The following is a 21193-nucleotide window of genomic DNA, read 5'->3' as shown; positions in this document are numbered from 1 at the left end:
AGGAGTCCAGACTTGAGCTCTGGGACGGGAGGCCGCGGGAGACGCGTAAGACCCGCGGTGCAGGTGCGGGTGCAGGTGTGGGTGCAGGTGCAGGTTTAGGTGCAGGTGCGGGTGCAGATGTGGGTGCGGATGCGGGTGCAGGTGCAGATGTGGGTGCGGGTGCAGGTGCAGGGAAGGCCCAGCTTCCTCTGGACAGATGAAGAAACTGAGGGTTGCTTGGGTCCAGGGACCTGCCTGAGGGCTCAGGGCCTCAGTTTCTCTGTCCGTCAAGTGCCTGGTGCTGTGTGCACCGTGGAGGTCCTGCCTCCTTTCCCTCTGACCTCAGCTGCTTCCTCACTTGCGAGGTCCCACCTTGGCTCTGACCTTCCCCCTCTGTGCTGCCCCCCCCCGCCAAGCCCCACGCAGGGGGTGGGGGTGGGGAGCTCCAGTTCATTCGTCAAAGGGAGGGCTGCTCCCCCTTTGGGGACCTGCAACCTCAGGGAGCCCCGGCTTGAGACGCCGGCACCACAGACGGGGCCGCGGTCCCCGAGCGCGTGCGGGGCTTCCCGGGCAGAGCGTCCTGCTGTTGGGGCCCAGGACTGGGTGTCCCTGCACCCCGCTGTGTGCCTGGGCCGATTTGCATGCGGGACCCAGCACAGTGGCCTGGACTGGGCTCAGTGCCAGCAGTGGGTGGGCGCCCCGGGGCAGCGTGAGGCCTCTTTCCTCCCCTGTGAACCCCACTTCCTTGTGCCCTGGTGGGACACTCCCCCATCCCACCTCCCCTCATTGGTCGGTGCCGTGGGGGCGGAGGGAGCTGGTCCCCCCTCGGCAGCCTGGACAGAGGCCTCTGCTCGGCCAGCCCGGGAGGGACCACTGCCCCCCGCCAAACACCCAGCTCCTGGTGGGTCCCTCGACCCCTTACTCAGGTTAAGGGCATGTTGCTGCATTTTCGGGAACCCTGCAGACCGCCGGCCCGCAGACTGTAGGGCTTCCAGGCTTTGGTTTTCTCTGTGGTCGGCAGCAGGGCTTGGCAGCCCCGAACCGGCCCTTCCAGAGGGGGGAGAACACGTGGCTCTGGCTCGACCACGGAGCCAGTGCAGGACACTAAAGTCACGTCCCCAACGTGGGCCGGGGGGATCTACCCAGTGTGCACTCTCCTGTCCCTGCCGACAGCCACCCGGGACCCCCTGCCCCAGCAGCCACAAGGCTTCTAGTCCCCGCAGCCCCCCTGGCGGGCTGGGCACCCCCTATAGTCCCTGAGGCCCCCCCCAGTGGCAGTGGCCAGACAGGGCCCTACGGGTGGGTCAGTGCCCAGCACCATGGAGCAGGGAACAGACTCTAGTCCCTGAACGTCTCCCCAGGGTCCTCCCTGCACAAGCGCTGCCGGTCTGGCGTGACCTTGGCCCGGCACGCTTGGGACAGCGAGGAAAAGGGCAGGGTGGCAGGACTGCTGGAGCACAGCGGGGTCTGCTAGCTCATCTCAGGCACCGGCCCCTGGTGCTGGGTCAGCCGGGAGCCCCCGCCTCACTCCTGCTCCGGGACAGCCCACTGCCTCACGGGGGTCTCGGGGGCCAGCGGGACAGTGGGTGAAAAGGCTGCAGGGTCCCGGGTCTTGCAGGTGTCGCCAGGAGGCCTTTGTGCCAGCTCCCCACACCCAGATGGGGTGCAGGGTGGGGACCCCCAGGGCTGTGTTCCCGCGGGGGCTTGTCCGTGCCTTGGTGACACAGGTCCCCGCCTTTGCAGGTGTGTCAACGGTGGGACAGCAGGGAGGAAAGAATCGGGCTGGTGGGGCTGCCCTGCTTCCCCCCCCCCGCCCCCCTGCCTGCCGCACGGTCCGGCTCTGGGCGCTGCAGTCTGGGTTTTCTCGTCGTGGTTTTGTCTTCGGCAAACCCATAAGTGGGGCAGGGAAAGGGGGTGTGAGATTTCTTGGTTGAAATCTAGGTTATTGGCAGTGACGTGGCCGGCGTCACCGGGTGTGCTGGACAGCGGTGCCTCGGGGTGAGCGGGGATGCGGGGCCTGTCCCCTGCGCAGAACTGCCCCCCGGGGTGCTGCTGGGGTGCCACCCCTCCCCTGCTGCGGGTCCCTTCGTGCCCTGGGGCTGGTCTCTCTGGGGCCCGTCCTCACACCCACCCAGGGGCAGCCACCAGGGCCAGCGCAGGAGCCGAGCAGGTGGCTGTCTTTGACCCGGTGGATTCCAGCATGTTCCGAGGTGCCCCCATGACGAGCCCCGTCTCCTCTCTGGCCTCAGTTTCCCCACCTGCTAGGTGAGAGTTTGGCCCGAGTGATCTTCCGGAGTCTTGCATCCAGTGCAGGGACAGGTGAGCCCCGTCCTGCCCCGTCCCGTTAGGAGCCCGTGAGCAGCGTGTCCTGCGTGGTCACCTCTTGTTGTTGGAATTAAGACGTCGCAGGTCGGGCTAGTTGCCCCTGGAGCGCAGCAGCCCCTGCCGTGTGCTGTGCCGCCGCGGCCCGTCTGTTTACATCTCTGGGCCTCCCCGGCGTCAGGTGTTTCTGCCCGTGGTTTTCCTACCCTGCTGGAGGACGTGCCGGTGGTCGCTGTTGGAGGGATGGTGCTGGGCAGGGCCTGTGTGGGGGGCGTGTGCTGGCGTGTGCTCAGCCCTCACCCAGGGAGGCTCGTCCCCCGTGCGGCCTGGGGTGCTCTCTGCCGTCCGACTGAGTCGCTGTCCACACCTGCAGGGGGCTCGGGGCCCGCCTGCAGGGCCCGAGCTGTGGCTTACGTGGGCGACTTGCTCCCAGCCCTGTGACAGCGCTGACGGGCCACCCGGGGCAAAGGAGGGTGGGACGCAGAGCACGCCCCTGTCCCCAGGAGTGGGGGTGCCGGCGCAGCTCCTCTGAGGCCGATGGCGAGGTCTCCCGGGGCACAGCACAGGTGTGTCGGGGCCCCGAGCTGGGGACTGAGACCTCTGCCTCGGGCCCAGCCCGACGTGGGGAGAGAGCAGGGCGCCGGCCCCCGCAGAGGCAGCCCCAGTCCTGGGCCTGGTCCAGCTGAGAACACGGCCTGAGCAGCACCCCCCAACCCCCACCACCCCGGCGTCCCCCGAGTCCTCCCTTCCCCCCGAGCCTGCTGGGCTTCCCCCGGGGGGCGCAGGGCCAGGGACGGGAGATGTCTGCGTGTCCCCCACCCCGGAGCTGGGGCTGCCCCGGTCAAGGCCGCCGGCCTGCTGGGGGTCGGCACGGGGACTGGACGACGCCTTTCGGGCCGGCGGGGCGGAGGGCTCCCGGGGTGTCCCGGGCCACTTCTGTGGTCTCCACGTGTCCACGGGTCCCGTTAGCACACCCGGACCCGCAGGTCCAGGCAGTGGTGGCCGAGACGGGTGTGGCCGCTGCCCTCCCCACTGGCGGGGACGTACGAATGGCCCAGGCCCCGGGACGCCCCAGCGTGTGGCGCTGTCCTCAGCCCAGCTGCCCTGCCCCACCCCCGGCAGAGACTTCGGGCAGCCAGATGTTTAATTGTCGCTGGCAGATGTTTTCTCCGTGGCTGTCAGAGACGACACCGTGGCGTTCACACCAGCCTCGCCCTCCCCTGCCGCCCTGTCCCGGGGGGGACCTGCCTGGCCTTGGGGTCCCTGTGCCTCTCGCCCCTCTTCCCTCTGGGGCCGCCTGGCTCCCGGGGTCTGCCCGCCTGCCCTCCTCGCTGCTCCGGCGGCCGGGGAATCGCGCCGAGCGGGGGCTGCCTGAACTCAGGGAAAACGTGGAGAAAGTTGGGGCCGCTCAGGGACCCCGGGAGTCCCCCGTGCGGCTCAGCCCAGCCGTCCACACCCCTGCACGCTGAGCAGGTGCGCCTGGGCGGGGCTCCTGTGTGTCCGGCGGGGGGCGGAGGGGGCACGGCAGAGGCCGAGAGGTCAGCGCTGGCCGAGTCCCACCCCCCCAGGTGAGCACCCGGGCTCCGGCCCGGGACCACAGGACCAGAGTGGAGACAGGGCTCCCGGCTGGGGTGGTCTTGCTTGCAGCTGCCCACCCCTCCTAGCTCAGCACCATCTAGAAGGTTCTGCCCCGTTAGGGAGCAGGGGTGCCTGTGTGGGGGGGGTCACTCTGTTTTCATCGCTCCTGGGTGAGTGACGAGGAGCAGCCGTTGCTGGGACAGACTGTGCACGCGCCGGTGACGTCCAGGGCCCGAGGGAGGCCACCTTCCCCGGCAGGTGCTCTGCAGCCCCGGATGGCAGCGTCCTCATCCTCCCGTCCTCGGCTCCTGGCGGGGGCAGCGCCAGCCGCAGCCCGTGGCGGTCCCGGCTGCGTGTCTGTCCCCGATGGTCACCGAGGCCGAGCGTGTCTCAGGCTCTCAGCAGCTCACCTTGCAACCTCACTGTGGGCGTCTCTTCCGATCTTTTGCCCCTTTACGCAAAGTGGGTTTAGGGGTTCCTCCCGGCATCTGCAGACCGGCCCCTCGCCAAACGCCTGTCGTGCAGACATCCTCTGCTGGCCCGGCTACCTTTTTATTACCTTGATGGTGTCTCTCAAAGACCAGAGGTTTTAAATTTTGATGAAGACCAATTTATTAATATTTCATTTTATAGCTAGTGCTTCCTGTGGCCTGCTCAAGAAATCTTTGCTCACCTGAACTCAGAGGTTTCTTTTGTTAACGTGTGTGTGTGTGTTCTTGCAGAAGTTTTGTCGTGTTTTTTTGCTTTTTTTTTTTTTTTCTTTGCTCGCACGTTCTGGTCGATGGTTCACTTTGGATGCATTTCCGTGTGAGCAGTCGGGCAAGGGGCGAGGTTCGATCCCTTCCGCGGGGACGTGAGGCTGTCCCAGCGCCGTGTCCCCACCGGGTGACCTTCGCAAGGCCCAGGTGGCCGTGTGTGCAGGTCCGCTCCTGCGTCCTGTCCCGTCCATGTGTGGTCTGGGCTGCGGAAGCTCTCGGGAGCTCTCGGAGCTGCTTTGCTCTTACGCAAAGCCGGGTCCCCTTCGAGCCCTGCTCGAGCCTGCTGGTTCCTGATGACAAGGCTGCTGGGGTGGCTTTGAATCCGGGGGTGGTGTTGAATCCGGGGGTGGGTGCAAGAGGAGCTGGCCTCTTCACGGCGCTGGGTCTTCTCATCCAGGAGCACGGTGTCCCCCGGTCTCTCTCACCTGTGATCTCGAGTGTTCAGTAGAACACTGGAGCTAATCCTGGGTGTGACGGCTCCACCGAGACCTAACCCACCCGCCCCACCCCTCACTCATTCAGAACGCAGGATTCGGTGGGTTTCGGTGTATTCAGACCTGTGCAGCCATCGCCACTATGCGTGACGCTTTGTCAGCCCCCAAAGAAACTTAGAGCCGGTTGGCGGTTACTTCCGTTTCCGGAACGTTCCTCTCGGCCCCGGGCAGTCGCCGGTCTACTTCCTCTGTAGGTTGTTCTGGGCGTTTCAGATGAACGGGACTCGTACGATATGAGGTCTTCTGCGACCGTTTCTTTCGTTTGGCCTCATGGGCATCCACAGTGAACAAAATGTCAGTGCTTCATTTTTTTTTTCCTCCTAATAAAATTCCATTGTGTATGGACACTTTATCTATCACGTCGTTAGTGGACAGGCATTCCACTTTTAGGCTGCCATGAACAACGCAGCTATGAACATTGGCGTACGAGCTTTGACAGACATGTTATCGTATGCTTGGCTGACATGTTATCGTATGTTTGGCTGTGTATCTAGGAGTGGAATTTCTGGCATTATATTTTTTTGCACATACGTTTTCTTTCCTATATTTTGTTTAATCTGGTGCCTTTGTGAATTATATTGTTTATCATTTCATTTTCCAGCTGTTTGTCACTAGTATGTAGGAATAAATTGATTTTTTTTTCCTACATAAAAAATTTAGGAAAAAAATGTTTTTTTCCTACATAAAAAATTTTTTTCCTACATAAAAAATTCTTGTCTCACTCAATAGAGTGAGACAAGAATCTCACTCTGTTGCCTGGGCTAGAGTGCTGTGGCGTCAGCCTAGCTCACAGCAACCTCCAACTCCTGGGCTCAAGCGATCCTCCTGCCTCAGCCTCCCGAGTAGCTGGGACTACAGGAATGGACCACCATGCCCGGCTAACTTTTTTTCTATATATTTTTAGCTGGCCAATTAATTTCTTTCTATTTTTAGTAGAGACGAGGTCTCGCTCTTGCTCAGGCTGGTTTCGAACTCCTGACCTCGAACCATCCTCCCGCCTCGGCCTCCCAGAGTGCTAGGATTACAGGCGTGAGTCACCTCGCCCGGTCTAAATTGATTTTTTCGTGCATTGACCTTGTGTTCTACCACCATGCTGCACTTGGTGATTCGTTCTAGTAGCTTTCTGTAAACTCCTTGGCATTTTCTACACGAACCACATTGCTTTTGAATAAAGACAGTTTTGCTGCTTTCTGCCCCGTCTGTGCGGCTCTCTGCACCCGGGCTGGAGTGGAGACCGGCGAAGCAGACAGAACTTTCTGCCACATTCTCAGTGTCAGGGAAGCGTTGAGTCGCTTATCGTAAGGGCGACATCTGCTGTGGGTTTTGCGTAGACGCCTTTATTGATTTGTGGAAGTTTCCACAAACTTTTCTGTCCAAGTGACTATGTGGGTTTCTCCTTGATTTCATTAATAAGGGGTATCCCGTCAGTTACAGTCCAAAGGTTGAACCGCCCTTGCATTCCTGGGATAAGCCTCGCTTGGCCATTTCGTTTTACGGTGTTTATGTCGTATATGAGTTTGCTGGATTCAGTTTGCTGATATTTTCTCAAGGAATTTCGTGCCTCTGCTCACAAAGGTTGTTGGTCTATACTTCTGCAGTGTCCTGGTCTGGTTTTGGCATCAGGGTAGACCTTGGGCTCCTTCTGTCACTTTCCGAAAGAGTTTGTGTAAGTTTGATGATGTTTCCTAAGTCTTTGATAGAATTATTTTACCAATGAAGCCACTTGGGCCTGGAGTATGTTGCTGTTGTTAATTATGAGAAGGTTTTTAATTACCGATTTGCTGTAATTACCGGTATTCTTACAAATCACAGTTGACTTTAGACACAGAACCACTTAGATGTTCCCTTTCTTTTTTCTTTTTTTTAGACGGAGTCTCACTCTGTTGCCCAGGCTAGAGTGCCGAGGCGTCAGCCTTGCTCACGGCAACCTCAAATTCCTGGGCTCAAGCGATCCTCCTGCCTCAGCCTCCCGAGTAGCTGGGAGTACAGGCATGCACCACCATGCCCGGCCAATTTTTTCTATATATTTTTAGTTGGCCAGTTAATTTCTTTCTATTTTTAGTAGAGACGGGGTCTTGCTCTTGCTCAGGCTGGTTTCCAACTCCTGACCTCGAGCTATCTGCCTGCCTCAGCCTCCCAGAGTGCTAGGATTGCAGGTGTGAGCCACCGTGCCCGGCCTATCGAGTGCTTTCTAGTGTTGCTTTTCAGCTCTGCTGTGAACTTACCAGTTGGTTGTTCCTGTCTCCCATCAGCTGCTCGGTGGTTGCCCTATGGTTTGTGGCTTCCTCAGCCTGCCAGAGCCCACCTGTGCCACGCAGGGCTCTTGAAACAGCATGTTTTCATGTTCCTTCTGTGTGTTTTACGTCTCCATACACTGTGAGCCTTGCAATATGTTATTATTTCACCATGAACAGTCAGTTGTCTTTTTTCCACGTTTGGTCACCTAACATTCACCTGCACCGACAGGTACCCGTTGGTGCGGGTTTCTCAGCTCACACAAATGCAACTAGGAGCCGTGTAACCGGCTCCGATGTCGAGATGCAGAACCGGGCTGGGCATGGCAGCTCACGCCTGTAATCCTGGCACTCTGGGAGGCCGAGGTGGGAGGATCGTTTGAGCTCAGGAGTTCGAGACCAGTCTGAGCAAGAGCAAGACCTTGTCTTCTACTAAAACTAGAAAGAAATTAATTGGCCAACTAAAAATATATACAAAAAATTAGCTGGGCATGGTGGCGCATGCCTGTAGTCCCAGCTACTTGGGAGGCTGAGGCAGGAGGATCGCTTGAGCCCAGGAGTTTGAGGTTGCTGTGAGCTAGGCTGATGCCACGGCACTCAGTCTAGCCTGGGCAACAGAGTGAGACTCTGTCTCAAAAAAAAAAAAAAAAAGATGCAGAACTGCTCATAGCCTGAAACCCGTCCTGCCCCGTGTGGTCATTTCTCATCCCTGCCCGGCGCCTGGGGACCACTCGTCTGCTGCTGTCGTGTGGGCGGATCATGCGCAGAACCTGCCTGTGGACTCCGAACGCGTTCCAGGCCCGTTGGCGCTGCCGTGCCTGTTAGTGTCTCATTCTTTCTCATTGCCGAGCACGTGGTATTCCTCCGTGCGGCCGCGCCGCGGTTTGTGAACGCTCTTGCCGGTTAAAGGACGTTAGGTTTTTAGTAATCGTGCATGCAGCGGCTGCAATATAAACATTTGCAAGTGTGTTTCTGTGTGCAGGTAAGTTTTCATTTCCACTGGGTAAGTTACCCAGGGGTAGGGTCGCAGGCCGTGGGGCGAGTGTGCGTCTGACTTTACGGAAACCACTCGAGCCCTTTCCAGAGCCTTAACAGTTCTGTCTTTTCATGTTGCAACCAGCAGCGTCCCTGTTCTCCACAGTTCCCGGGGTTTTTCCTTGCAGCCATTCCAGTGGGTCCGAAGTGATATTTTATTGCGATTTTTTGTTGTCGTCGTACTTTTAAACAAGCTTTTATTATTTTTTCTTTCTTTTTTTTCATTTCAGCATATTATGGGGGTACAAATGTTAAGGTTATGCATATTGCCCTTGCCCCCCCTCCCCCCTCGAGTCCGAGCTCCAAGTGTGTCCACCCCCCAGACGTTGCACATCTTACTCGTTGTGTTTGTATATACCCGCCGCCCTCCTCCCATTCTACTAACCAAAGTATCTCAAGAATGGAAAAACAAGCGCCACATGTATTCATTGCGATTTTAATTCATACTTTTCTAGGATCTAAGGATGTTGAACATCTTTCATGTGTTTACCTGCCATCTGCATATCCGCTTGCTTGTGGCTTTGTGTTTAATAGTTAGGCCCACGGCCCATTTCGAGCTAACTTTTGTACAGGGTGTGTCTCGGTCCGTTTTGTGGCTAGAACCGAGTCTGTGAGGCTGGGTGATGTAGGAAGAAGAGAGGTTTTCTGAGCTCCCGGTTGTGCAGGAAGGAGCACCTGCCCAGCCTCCGGTGAGCACTTTGGGCCATGTCCGCGTGGTGGGGAAGGGGAACATGGAAGGGGACACTTGCCAGGAGGCAAAACCCGGGGACACCCTGACTTTGTAACAACCCACTGGTGAGGAAACCTTCCCTAGAGAACCAATCCAGAGGGGGAGAAGGACACCAAGCCAGGAATTAGAAATCCACCCCATGACCCAACACCTCCACGTTGGGGGTCAAATTTCGGCATGAATTTTGGTGGGAAAAACTCAAATTATACCAAAGTGGGATGTATGGGTTGGGGTTTTTCATGTGGGGGTCCAATTCAATTTTTGTTTAAAGAAATTTTTAAAATGAAAAAAAACCAAAATACGTGTTTACCCCCCATACTGGCCTTAACCCAGCTCCCCACACTTTGTGCAGATTGGAGTTTCTATCTGCGGTCAGTTTCCTTCTGCCTGAGAGTTTCCTTTAACATTTCCTGTAGTCCTAGTGTTACACTAAGTGGTGAATTCTGAAAAATTATAAAAAATGTCTTTGTGTCACCTTTAAAAAAACAACTGGCTTACAGGCCAAGGGCAGTAGCTCACTCCTATAAACCTAGTACTTTGGGAGGCCCAGTTGGGAGGATCACTTGAGGCCAGCAGTTTGAGACCAGCCTGGACAACATATTCAGATCCTGCCTCTACACGAAAATAGAAAAATTAGGCTGGGTTTGGTGGCTCATGCCTTTAATGCTAGCACCCTGGGAGGTCAAGGAGGGAGGATTGCTTGAGGCCAAGAGTCTGAGACCAGCCTGAGCAAGAGCAAGACCCGTCTCTACTAAAAATATAAAAATTAGTGGGCATGGTGGTGCATGCCTGTGATCTCAGCTACTTGGGAGGCTCAGGCAGAAGAATTACTTGAGCCTAGGAGTTGGAGCCTGCAGTGAGCTATGATGATGCCATGGCACTCTAGCCCGGACAACAAAGTGAGACCTTGTCTCAAAAAAACAAAAACAAAAACAAAACCCTGCCTTTTTGAGGTATACTTTTATTTATGATAGAAGCCATCACTGTTCCTTGAATAATTTATCCTTGCTTTCATTTTTGAAGGATAGTTTTGCTGGGTATAGAATTCTAGGTTGACGGTTCCTTTTTGCTTTCAGTACTTTAAAGACACCGCATGCTTGTCTTCCAAGTTGCCCGGGAAACCACCGCCTTTCTCGTGTGTCTCCATGTCTGTTGTGTCTTCTTCTCAGGGGCTCTTGTCTCTAGTTTCCGGCAACTGGATTATCACATGCGTTTGTTTTCTTTGTGTTTATTGTGCTTTAGGGTTCGCTGAGCTTTCTGGACATGTGCATTTATACTTTTTCAAAAACCAAATTTGGGGATGTTTTTTACCATCACTTTTTCAAATATTTTTGTGCCCCTCCCCCAATTAAACTCTGTGTTGCTGGGGAGGCTCTGGTTACTCATCATTCAGCGGCCTGGTTCCGATCTGGGCTTCGGATTGAATAATTTCTACTGTGATTTCTTCACATTCACGGGCTTTCTGCTCTGCAGTTCCTTTGTTTTTGTGTTTCCCGTCTGTCCTCCTTGAGTTCCTGTTTTGTGCATAACACACTCAATGTATGTGTAGCATCCGGTGTAAACATTGTCAGCTGCTGCGTCATTTGGTCATTTCTTAGTTTGTTTCAATTGACAGATTTTTCCGCTCAGGATCACCTTTTGTGCTTCTTCATGTGTCTATTTTTTTTTATTTTATTTTATTTTTTTGGAGACAGAGTCTCGCTCTGTTGCCTGGGCTAGAGTGCTGTGGTGTCAGCCTAGCTCACAGCGACCTCCAACTCCTGGGCTCAAGCGATCCTCCTGCCTCAGCCTCCCGAGTGGCTATGACTACAGGCATGTGCCACCATGCCTGGCTAATTTTTCTACATATTTTTAGTTGTCCAGCTAATTTCTTTCTATTTTTTTTTTTTTGGTAGAGAAAAACAATAACACATCCCCTGAAAAATAGGGTCTCTCTCTTGCTCAGGCTGTCTTCAAACTCCTGGGCTCAAACAATCCTCCTGTCTCAGCCTCCCAGAGTGCTAGGATTACAGGCGTGAGCCACAAATGTGTCTATGAATTTTTTTTTCCTATGAAATAATTACCTTGATAATTTTTTGATAGATCAGAGACACTGTGACTGTTCCACTGATGGGCAGTTCACTGTCTTGAGTCTCAGTGACATTGACTTGAAATTTGGTGACGCGTGAGTCTGTCGAGCACCTTTTGTAGCTCATGAGCCCTTGGGCGTCCTCCTTTGTGAAGTGCCTTTGTCCCCGCCTTACCCCACGGTGAGTTTTCTGTCCTTTTCTCAACACTTTACACGCTATGCTGCGAGTCGGCATGACTTGTCGGACGTGTTGCGAATGCCTTTTCCCGCGGCGCAACTTTTCGTTTTCTTAATACCGTTTTGGCGAAGTGACGTTTATCGGTTGTTTTGTTAATAGCAGGTTTTGCGTCCTACGTAGAGAAGCCTTTTCTCACCTCGAGATCATCATGATGTTCCCCCGTATATGCTCACAAAGACGCGAAAACTCACTTTGTTCTGAAATCGTTTCGAACTTTCAGGAAAGTTGTGAGTCGGGTACCAAGAGCCCCTGTACACCCGTCCACGCGGAGTCACCGATCGGCGGGAATCTGCCACGTTTGCTTTCTCATTCTTTTCCTCTGTACGTGTGTAGGTTTTCCCCTGAACTATCGGGGAGTGAGTTGCAGGTGTTCTGCTGCTTCACACCAAAACCCTGAGCTTTCCTTACAGACCAGGGCGTTCTCCTGCGTAGGCACGGCGCAGAGTTTGAAATTCGAGAAGCTTTCTCCCCCCGCGCGGCGTCATCCTGCGGTCTGCGGTCTGCTTTCACGCTTCCCCGGCGTCCCAACTCCGTGTTTCTATGGCAACACTGTTTTCCTGGCCGGGCGTGCAATCCGGAGCCACACGCTCCTCCGTTTCGCGGCTGTTCTCTTCGGCCTCCGTGCGTGCAGGAGTTTCTCAGTCTCTTCCGCAGATCGTCGCGCGAGGGGAAGCGGCGTGTCCCTCCCAGCGCGTCCCGTCCGGAGTCGTGCCATCCCGCCGGGCTCCGTATCGCTCAGGGCGCCACGGAGGGTCTGGCTGCGGTCGGCTCTGCCAGACGGAGCCGCTGTTCCCCCTCGTGACAAGAGGCCGTGTGAACGTCTTTTGCGTCACCAACTTTTCACCCTCGTATAATGCCGTGTTTCCCCGAAAATAAGAGCTCCCCATAATATAAGCCCCAGCAGGATTTCTAAGCATGTGCGCAATAGAAGCCCTTCCCCGAAAATAAGCCCTAGTGACGGGCGTGGCTACGCAGCGCGTCTGCACAACCCGTGCATGTCGTCGCGGAGCGGGAAAGAAGATGAGGAGCCCTTCTCACCTGCCCATCGTGACAGCTACTATCCCAGAGATGACCGGAAAGAAGTGGGCAGCCCCACCAACAAGGTCGGCTCCCCTTGTCAGGTTCTGGCCATCCTGTGCGTGCTGCAAGCTGAGGCTTTGAGGGGAAAATAACACATTCCCTGAAAATAAGCCCTAGGGTGTCTACTTGAAGAAAAATAAATATAAGATATTTAAAATATAAATATAAATATAAAAATAAAAATAAGACCCAGTCTTATTTTCGGGGAAATGCAGTGTTTATTGGCGATTCTCGCCTGAGCCATTTCCTGCTCGGATAGTTACAGATGAGGTCATTTCTGACCCTACAACTCTGTGGATTAGTCAGCCGTCTTCTGTGGGACGGGCTCTCCCCATTTCCCCACTGATTGATTTTATTTCTTCCTTTATTGCTATGATCTGTTTACTGTCACTGTAGAGTTTTTTGTTTTTGCTTTTGTAAAAAAAAGTTTCTTACCGTCAGCTGGGCGCAGTGGCTCGCGCCTGTAATCCTAGCTCTCTGGGAGGCCGAGGCGGGCGGATAGCTCGAGGTCAGGAGTTTGAAACCAGCCTGAGCAAGAGCGAGACCCCATCTGTATTATAAATAGAAAGAAATTAATTGGACAACTAATATATATAGAAAAAATTAGCCAGGCATGGTGGCGCATGCCTGTGGTCCCAGCTGCTCGGGAGGCTGAGGCAGGAGGATCGCTTGAGCCCAGGAGTTTGAGGTTGCTGTGAGCTAGGCTGACACCACGGCACTCACTCTAGCCTGTTTAGATTGGTTCCTAGAGACTCGCTTGTTTGTTTAAGTTACACAGTATTCACCTTTCTTGCTTTCATTGTTGCTCACAGAGAGAAACAAATGGGATTATTTTACAAATCTGTTCCCCTTGCTAAACTGACTTCTGTAGGCACTTACCTGCGGATTCTTTGGGATTTTTTATGTGTACCATGTTTCCCCCAAAATAAAGCAGGGTCTTATATTTATTTTTCCTCAAGAAGACACCCTAGGGCTTATTTTCAGGGCATGTATTATTTTTTTTAAGTACAGTACAACAATCTACATTTATTCAAATATAGTGAAGTCGTCTTCTGGAACATCATCATCACTCTCCAGACCCTGAATTCCATCCTGAATGTCTTGCGACTCTATTTCCTTTAGAACCACCGGCCCCGATCTCTCATGTCGAGCAGCAGAGCTCTCACGGGGCGGATGAGAAGGGCTGCTCGTCTTCTTTCCCGCTCCACGACGAAATGCACGGGTTGTGCAGATGCTGCGCAGCCACGCCCGTCGCTAGGGCTGATTTTCCGGATAGGGTTTCTACTGCGCACATGCTTAGAAATCCCGCTGGGGCTTATTTTATGGGTAGGTCTTATTTTCGGGGAAACACGGTATCATCATGTCATCTGTTCACAATGACAATTTTATTTCTTTATTTCTAATCTTAACCTTTTTATCTCGCCTCGTGGAAGCAGCCAGAACTTTTCACGCATCCCGTCCCGTTTCCAAGCTCAGGAAACGCTCTTGGGATTTCATCTGTAAGTGGGATGTTTACCCGAGGCCCGGCTGTGATACATTTTATCAGACGGACGAAATGTCTTTTAGGTTAAGAGGATTTTTTTTTTTTGTCTCATAAATAAGTGTCGAATTTTAACAAACGCCTTTTCTCTAAACATCTGAGATGCCTGTGTGGTTTCCCTCCTCGGCTCTGTTCCCGTGCTCGGCTGCACTGACCGCCTTTTCAAACATCGGAACACGCGTGTATCGGTGGAATACATGCGACCTGGTTGGGACGTGGTGTCCTTCTACATGCCTCTGAATTCACCTTCAGGTATCCTTGTCCCTCCCGAGGTGAGACGTGATCGGTGTTAATATCCCGGAAGAGACCTGGAGCAGGACGGCCAGGTGAGGGCCAGGTGGGCAGTGGAGCCTGGCCGGGCCTGAGGACCAGAGGTGCCGCAGAGGCAGGACATGCCTCCTGGGAAACCTGTCTCCCAGCCACCCCCAGGCATGCCACATGCAGTGGGGGCCGGTGCTGCGCCCCAGACCCCAGGAGCAGAGGAGGTGGGAATTCAGAGCCAGGCCCTTGAGCAGGGATCGAGGCCGCTCGGGTTTGTGACGCTGGCTGTGTAGGACGAGCTCATGCTTTTCCTTATTTGCTGGAATTTTCTTTAGCATTTCTGCCACCGTGTTCACGAACGAGATTGCATCCCAATTTCCCTTAAAGTCTCATATTTTGATATTAAGGTTATCTGGCCTCACACAATGGATTGAGAATTATACCCTTCCTTTTTAAAAAAAAACAAACAAAAAAAAACAATCTGAAACAGTCTGTATGATACTGTGCTGTTTCTTAGGTGTTTGAAAGAATTCGCAGGCAAAGCCGTTTGGGTCCGGAGTCCTTTGTAGGGAGATGTTTATTGGGATTCATTTTCTGTACGAGCTGTAGGAGCTCAGAGTTTCTGGCTCTTCCTGTGTCAGTGTTGGTGAGTTGTGTTTTTCTGTAAGTTTGTCAGCTTCGTCTGGTGTTCAGGTTTATTGGCATGAAATTGATCCAATATCCTCTTAAGAGCTTCATGTCTGTAGTGTGTGAGCAGGCTGTGCCGTGGCAGATCTGTGCCGTGGCTCCTTGTCTGCAGCCGGCAAGCATGGACGGGCGACAGCAGCCACGTGCGGTCGGACGGACTAAAATATCTACCGTGCGGCCCTCGGGGCGGCGAAAGTTTCTACGCCCTTACTCTGCGGAGCCTGCGCAGGGCAGCGATCGCGGTAGCCTTTGTGTACGTCTTTTCTGTTTTTCCTTCATCCAGGTCTGCCGCCGAGCCTCCGTTATGTTAACATTGGTCTTTTCAAAGAACCAGCTTCTGGATTTTTTTTTTTACCTTATATATAATTTATGTGTGTTTCTGTCTCAGTTTGTTTCTACTTTCTTTGAGTTTAATAGGCTGTCTTCCTAGTTTTTGAGACTGATCTATAGATCACTGATTTCTTAGCCTTTTAAAATAAAGCACTCGGGCCGCGAGTTTCCTGGTCAGCACCGCTTAACGCAACCCGTTATGACGCGTCGAGTTTTCTTACCGTGCAGATAAACGTCTTTTCTTTTCTTTTCTTTTCTTTTCTTTTCTTTTCTTTTCTTTTCTTTTCTTTTCTTTTCTTCTTTTCTTTTTTTCTTTTCTTTTCTTTTCTTTTGACAGTGTCTCGCTGTGTTGCCCAGGCTAGAGTGAGTGCCGTGGCATCAGCCTGGGTCACAGCAACCTCAAACTCCTGGGCTCAAGCCATCCTCCTGCCTCAGCCTCCCGAGTAGCTGGGACTACAGGCGCCACCACGCCCGGCTAATTTTTAAATTTTTTGTAGAGATGGGGTCTTGCTGTGTTCCTCAGGCTGGAAGAATAGGTATTTTAAAGTCGATGTCTGTTAGTCATCTGATTTTTGTCGTTTTGGTGCTGGTTTTCTGGTATTCCTGGCACTTCTGTATTGATTGCTGGACGTCACCTGGAAACACCGTAGGAGCTCTAAGCAGGGTCTGGGGACTGTCGGTTGAAGATCTTCAGCAGGAGGGAGCTGGCTCTGTCCAGAGTGCCGGGCACAGCCTCGGCCCAGGCTGGGTGTGTCTGGTCTGCCCCACCGAGGCCACGGCCGTGTCTGGGTCTCAGCTGAAAGCCTGGTGTTCCCCAGAACTCCTCCCCTTGGCAGGGCCCGAAATCTAATTCTGTCTCCCCAACATGTGAGACACCAAATTCTAGACTTCATTGTTGTGAGTTTCTTGGCAGTTGTGTCTTCTGAATCTCAGCCCACATACGGTGCTGCCTGGTCGTCTGCAAAACCCCCGGGGAAAGCTGTGAGGCTGCACCCAGATGCCGTCGGGATCTCAGCCCCTCCAGGCTCCCCAAGCCCTGCCCGGCCGCCTCCGGCTGCTCAGCCCCGTGGCCGGGGCTCCTTCGCCTCGGGGTCCGGGCCCCTCAAGTCCCGGCTTCCTCGGCATTCAAACAGAAACGCAGCTTTTATAGTTGTCTTTCGTGAAGGGCTCAGCCTGATGTTGGCTCCTCCCGCACAGCCACGGGGAAGTCTCCGGAATGTTTGCAAGGTGAGCGTATTTACTTTTGCGTGGCGAGCGTGTGCGCACCGCCGTAAAGACTGGAAAAAGGTCACGGAGGGAAAGGCCATGCTACCGTGGGGCACACGCAGCCGGCACCGTGTCTGGGGTGCCTCGTCTGTGTCTGACGCATGCACACACATGTGCGTACATGTGGTGTTGGTGCCGTCCTGCCCCTTGCTCTTGGTTTGTCCTGACGTGTCCCAGTCGTCGTTCTCAGACACGCGGAGCCCTGCCACTGCCACTACCGACCAGTGCCGCTTGGCGTGTGCAGGGCCTGGTCCAGTTGGAGGGAGAACCCCAGGGGGGCCGCATCACCCAGGGGTTCCCCAGTGTTCTGGGAGCTGAGCCGGGAGGGCCCTGGGGTGCCGTGAGGGACTGACCTCTCGCGGCCCCCGGCCCCCCAGCAGCTGTCCCCGTGTGCCCCTCTGTCCCCGCTCCGGGAGCCCAGAGGGTGGGAGGTGGGCACGGGCGGACCCTCCCTCAGTCCTGACTCTGAATCCCTGGGCCCACCTCTGTCTGCCCTTCCCTGGCTTCCCGGCCGGGCTTTCGCTGTTCCTGTCCGACACGCGCAGCCCTTCGGTGCTTCCGAGATGTGTTATTTCCCACGTGGTTTAGAGCCACAAATCGTGGTGTTTCGTGGCTAAACCGGTAGCATCTTTCTGTCCTTTGCCGCATGAAGGAGCGATGTGTTGGTCGTCATCCGCGGCTTCTTTGCTTCCACCGAACGCAGCGTGTTGGAGTCTCTTGGGGCCTTTCGAGAACAAGGCAGGGCCCACGTGGGCGTCAGCGGCCCCGCCCCAGCCCAGTGCTGCCGGTGACGAGGCCACGTCCCGGGGACACTGACCAGCAGGTGGTCCCCTGCGCTGCCAGTGCCCTGGGCCGGGACGGGCTCACCAGCCAGTGGGCAGAGAGCTGGGAGTGGGGCCGCCGCCTAAGGCCGAGCTCGGGAAGCCGTGGCACCAGGGAGGACAGCTTTCTGAGGTGGCCTTGACCACGTCAGATGCCACGTGCCACGGCCACACACAGTGGCCCTGCTGCTGCCCAGGCGCTGGCCGTCAGGAAAGCAGGCATGCCCCGGCCTGGTAGGAGGGTGTGCCATGCACAGGCGTGTGTTGCCAGCAGCAGAAGGTTGGGGGGCTCCTCCTGGCTCCCTGGTGCACTTGGGGCTCCCCTTGCTCCTCACACGGGGCCCCCATCCTGAGAGTGTCCCCAGCCCACCTGGTTCCCCATCTCCGGTCTCCCCCGTGACGCCAGCCCCCCCACGGCATCCCCGCACCCCCTCCCATGCTGGGCATCCCTGTGCACTGTTGGGTCCCTCGCGGGCGTGGCCGTGTCCAGGTTGCGCCAGGGGGGCAGCCCCAGAGGCGGGTGACAGGTCACAAGCCCTGCGTCTGTGCCGGAGCCGAGCAGAGTGGGCCGGGGAGGGCCGGGCAGCCACCTGGGCACAGGTGTCGTGTGACCTGACCCCCCGTGACACAGACAGCCGCGACCCCCAGTCCCTCGGGTAGCCGCCCACACCCAGCCCCGCAGACCCGGGTCCGTCCTCGTCCCTCTTGTTTTGTCTTCCGGAGGACGTCGGACGCCGGCGTGTCGCCGTGGAGACGAGCGCGGTCTGCACAGCAGGAAGAACGTGAGACTCGTGCACGTCGTGTGTCAGTAGTTTGTTCCTTCGGTCGCCGGACAGCAGCGTCGTGTGGTGGTTCTCAGCGGGGCGGGGCGGGGGCATCCCCTCTCCTGCGGCAGGACGCTCGGGCTGTCTCTGGTCTGGGGCGCTCGTGAACGTGAGCATCCTGTGCCACTGCGGGACCGGGACCCGGACCGGGACCGTGGCCTGTTGGGAGCCGGCCGCACAGCAGCAGCAGGAGGCAAGCGGGCGAAGCGTCGTCCGTGTGTACGGCCGCCCCCGGCCTCCCGTCGCCGCGGAGCTGGACTCTCCCAGGAGCGCGGACCCCGCCGCAAATGGCTCTGAGCGGCTGCAAGTGCAGGCTGGCGTTGGCAGGCAGGGCCGACCGCACAGTGAACGTGGCGTGCTGGCATCACCCCCAGCCCAGTCCGTGGGAGATGGTCCTCCGTGAGACCGGTCCCCAGTGCCAAAACGCTGGTGGCCGCTGCTACACGTACACGGGGGGCTCTTTGGGGATAACGCCCCGCTTCTCGTTTCTCCCGGGCACGTTCCTAGAAGCGCATGTGCTGGGTCACGTGCCGCGCGTGTGTTTATCTCCACGAGAAACCGCAGGGCTGCTGGCAGAGCGGCGGCCCCGTTTCGCGTTCTTGCCGGCACACGGGGACGTGCCGGCGTTCCGCGTCCTGCCAGCACTCGGTGTTGCCGGCATTTAGCCGCGGAGCGAGCCGGTGCTTCCTCGGGGCTCTCTCCTCTGCATTGCGCACGTGCCCCGCGCTGAGCACCCCTCCTCGTGCTGGTTTTCCAGCTGCGGCCGCTGGCGGGGGGTCTGTCTGCTCCCACCCTTTGCGCACGCTCGGAACGGGATGGCTTGGTTCCCCCATGCGGCCGTGAGAGCCGTCTGCGTCTGTTAGATCCCAGTCCCCCCTCGGAGAGCTGGCTCTGGGGTTCTTCCCCTGGCCCGACCGACGCCGGCCATCCTCCTTCGCAGACCGCAGCGTGCCACTCCCGGGAATCCCGGCGTGCCAGTTGCTCCTGCCGGGGACTGTCCTTCTGGGGTCACATCCGGGCTTCTAGGTGAGCTCAAGGTCACAAGGACTCTCGGCTGTTTTCTCCTAGACATTGCGCAGCTTTGTGTTTTGCATCTAGGTCCGTGGCCCGTTTTTGTGCAAGTGTGTGAGTATCGCGGTGGCTCGGTTCTGGCCCGAGTGTGGGTGGCCGGCCCCCCGCGCCCCCGCTGCCCGGCCCGTGCGCTTCTGCCAGGACCGGCCGCACAGGCTCCCTGGGCTCCTGGCGGCCTGCCGTGCCGCACCTCGCCGGGGAGCTGTGTGTCCCCGGGTGCCTGTACCACGCGGGCTCGGTTACTGTAGCTCTGCAGGAAGCAGAGCTTCCTAATATCAGCGTGAGTCAGCACTTTCCCCTGTCGGTTTGGATTGAAGTTGTGCATTCCTTCACACCTGGGGCCTCGGGGTGCATTTACTGACTCTGCGTTTTAGCAGGCGGCAGGTGCTTTCGTGGAGTGGGCCCCGAGGGGATTCACCAGGCCCCCCGCCCCCTGCAGAAGTGGCTGCTTTGGCTCAGGATCCCTCGTGGGGCCCCGGCTGGGGCTGCCTGGGCTGACGGGGCCCCTGGGTGAGTCCCCAGGACTCGCCCCTCACAGCCCAGTCAGTGAGCAGGGAGGTCGAGGAGGGTCGCGGCCGAGGCCGGGACCGGGACCCGGTTCCCCTCCAGACCTGCATGCGTGACCTCCTCCTCTCGATCGTTCTGTCTCATTTTTTAAAACTCTAATGTTGGGCCCAGGTGCGGTGGCTCATGCCTGTAATCCTGGCACTCTGGGAGGGTGAGGCGGGAGAATCACTCAAGGTCAGGAGTTTGAAACCAGCCTGAGCAAGAGCGAGACCCCGTCTCTACTAAGAAATAGAAAAAAATTAACCGGCCAACTAAAAATATGTAGAAAAAATTAGCCGGGCATGGTGGCGCATGCCTGTAGTCCCAGCTACTCGGGAGGCTGAGGCAGGAGGATTGCTTGAGCCCGGGAGTTGGAGGTTGCTGTGAGCTAGGCTGACACCACGGCACTCTAGCCCGAGAAACAGAGTGAGACTCTGTCAAAAAAATAAAATAAAAACTCTATTGTGGTGAAATACGCCAAGTATAAAACAGACCGTTAGAATCATTTCTTCTAAGTGTACAGTGGCATTGAGCACGTCCACTGCTGTGCAGCCGTCACCCCCATCCACCTCCGGAACTTTCCGTCGTCCCGGCCTGATGCTCTGTCCCATGAAACGCTGACGTCCCAGCCCTGGCGCCCAACGTCCACGTCGGCTCAGAGGGGCTCCTTCCGGATCCCAGGTCGGGTCCCCTGAGGCCGGGGTGACCCAGAGAGCTGCCTGCTCGCCCTCCCCGGGTGGCCCCACGTGCCTGGAGCAGCTGTTCCGGAACTTTCCGTGGTGGCGGGGACTCACCCCTCTGCGCTGAGAGCAGTTACTTGCAGCTCCACACGACAGTTAATTGCTCTTTCGCGAACTTGTCCCCCGATGCCGGGTGCCGGGACGTGGAATGCAGGATCCCGGAGTCCAGGCCCACCCACAGGGCCGGTGGTGGCAGAGGCGGCCGGTCCCGGTGACAGCGCCTGAGACCCAGGCCCGGGAGGGACCCTGGGCAGGTGCCTGTTCCCGGCTCACAGCCCAGAGGGGTCCCGCCACCCTCGGGATGGCATCTGTGGTCCCAACGGCCTCCCCGCAGCCCCCCCAGGGCCAGGTGTCCCCCACCGCCGTGAACAAGTCCCTCCTGAGTGTCTTCAAAGCCCGGTTGTCACCGGGCCCCTGACACTCAGCTCCTGCCTGGGGCCCCGGCCGGGGAAGGGGCCGCGCAGGGAGCATTCGGAGCACCTCTGCGGACCAGCTACAACTCGGCCGGGGTATTTTTAGCCACGGCACATCCAGCGCTCGGCGGCGGATCCGGCACACGCAGGGCAGAAATAGAAGAGGTTTTTTTGGCTG

General features: G+C 56.6%; 1 protein-coding gene across 3 annotated transcripts in view; it reads left to right on the top strand.

The window, feature by feature from the left end:
• The window catches only part of NACC2 (NACC family member 2), a 73664-nt gene that overhangs the window by 40706 nt on the left and 11765 nt on the right, over positions 1-21193 (top strand). The gene's annotated exons all lie outside the window — the stretch shown is intronic.

Source organism: Microcebus murinus, chromosome 12 (genome assembly GCF_040939455.1).
Source record: "Microcebus murinus isolate Inina chromosome 12, M.murinus_Inina_mat1.0, whole genome shotgun sequence".
In the NCBI taxonomy this organism is placed as follows: domain Eukaryota; kingdom Metazoa; phylum Chordata; class Mammalia; order Primates; family Cheirogaleidae; genus Microcebus; species Microcebus murinus.
Note: the sequence above shows the minus strand (reverse complement) of the source record. Positions and strands in the feature narration are given on the sequence as shown.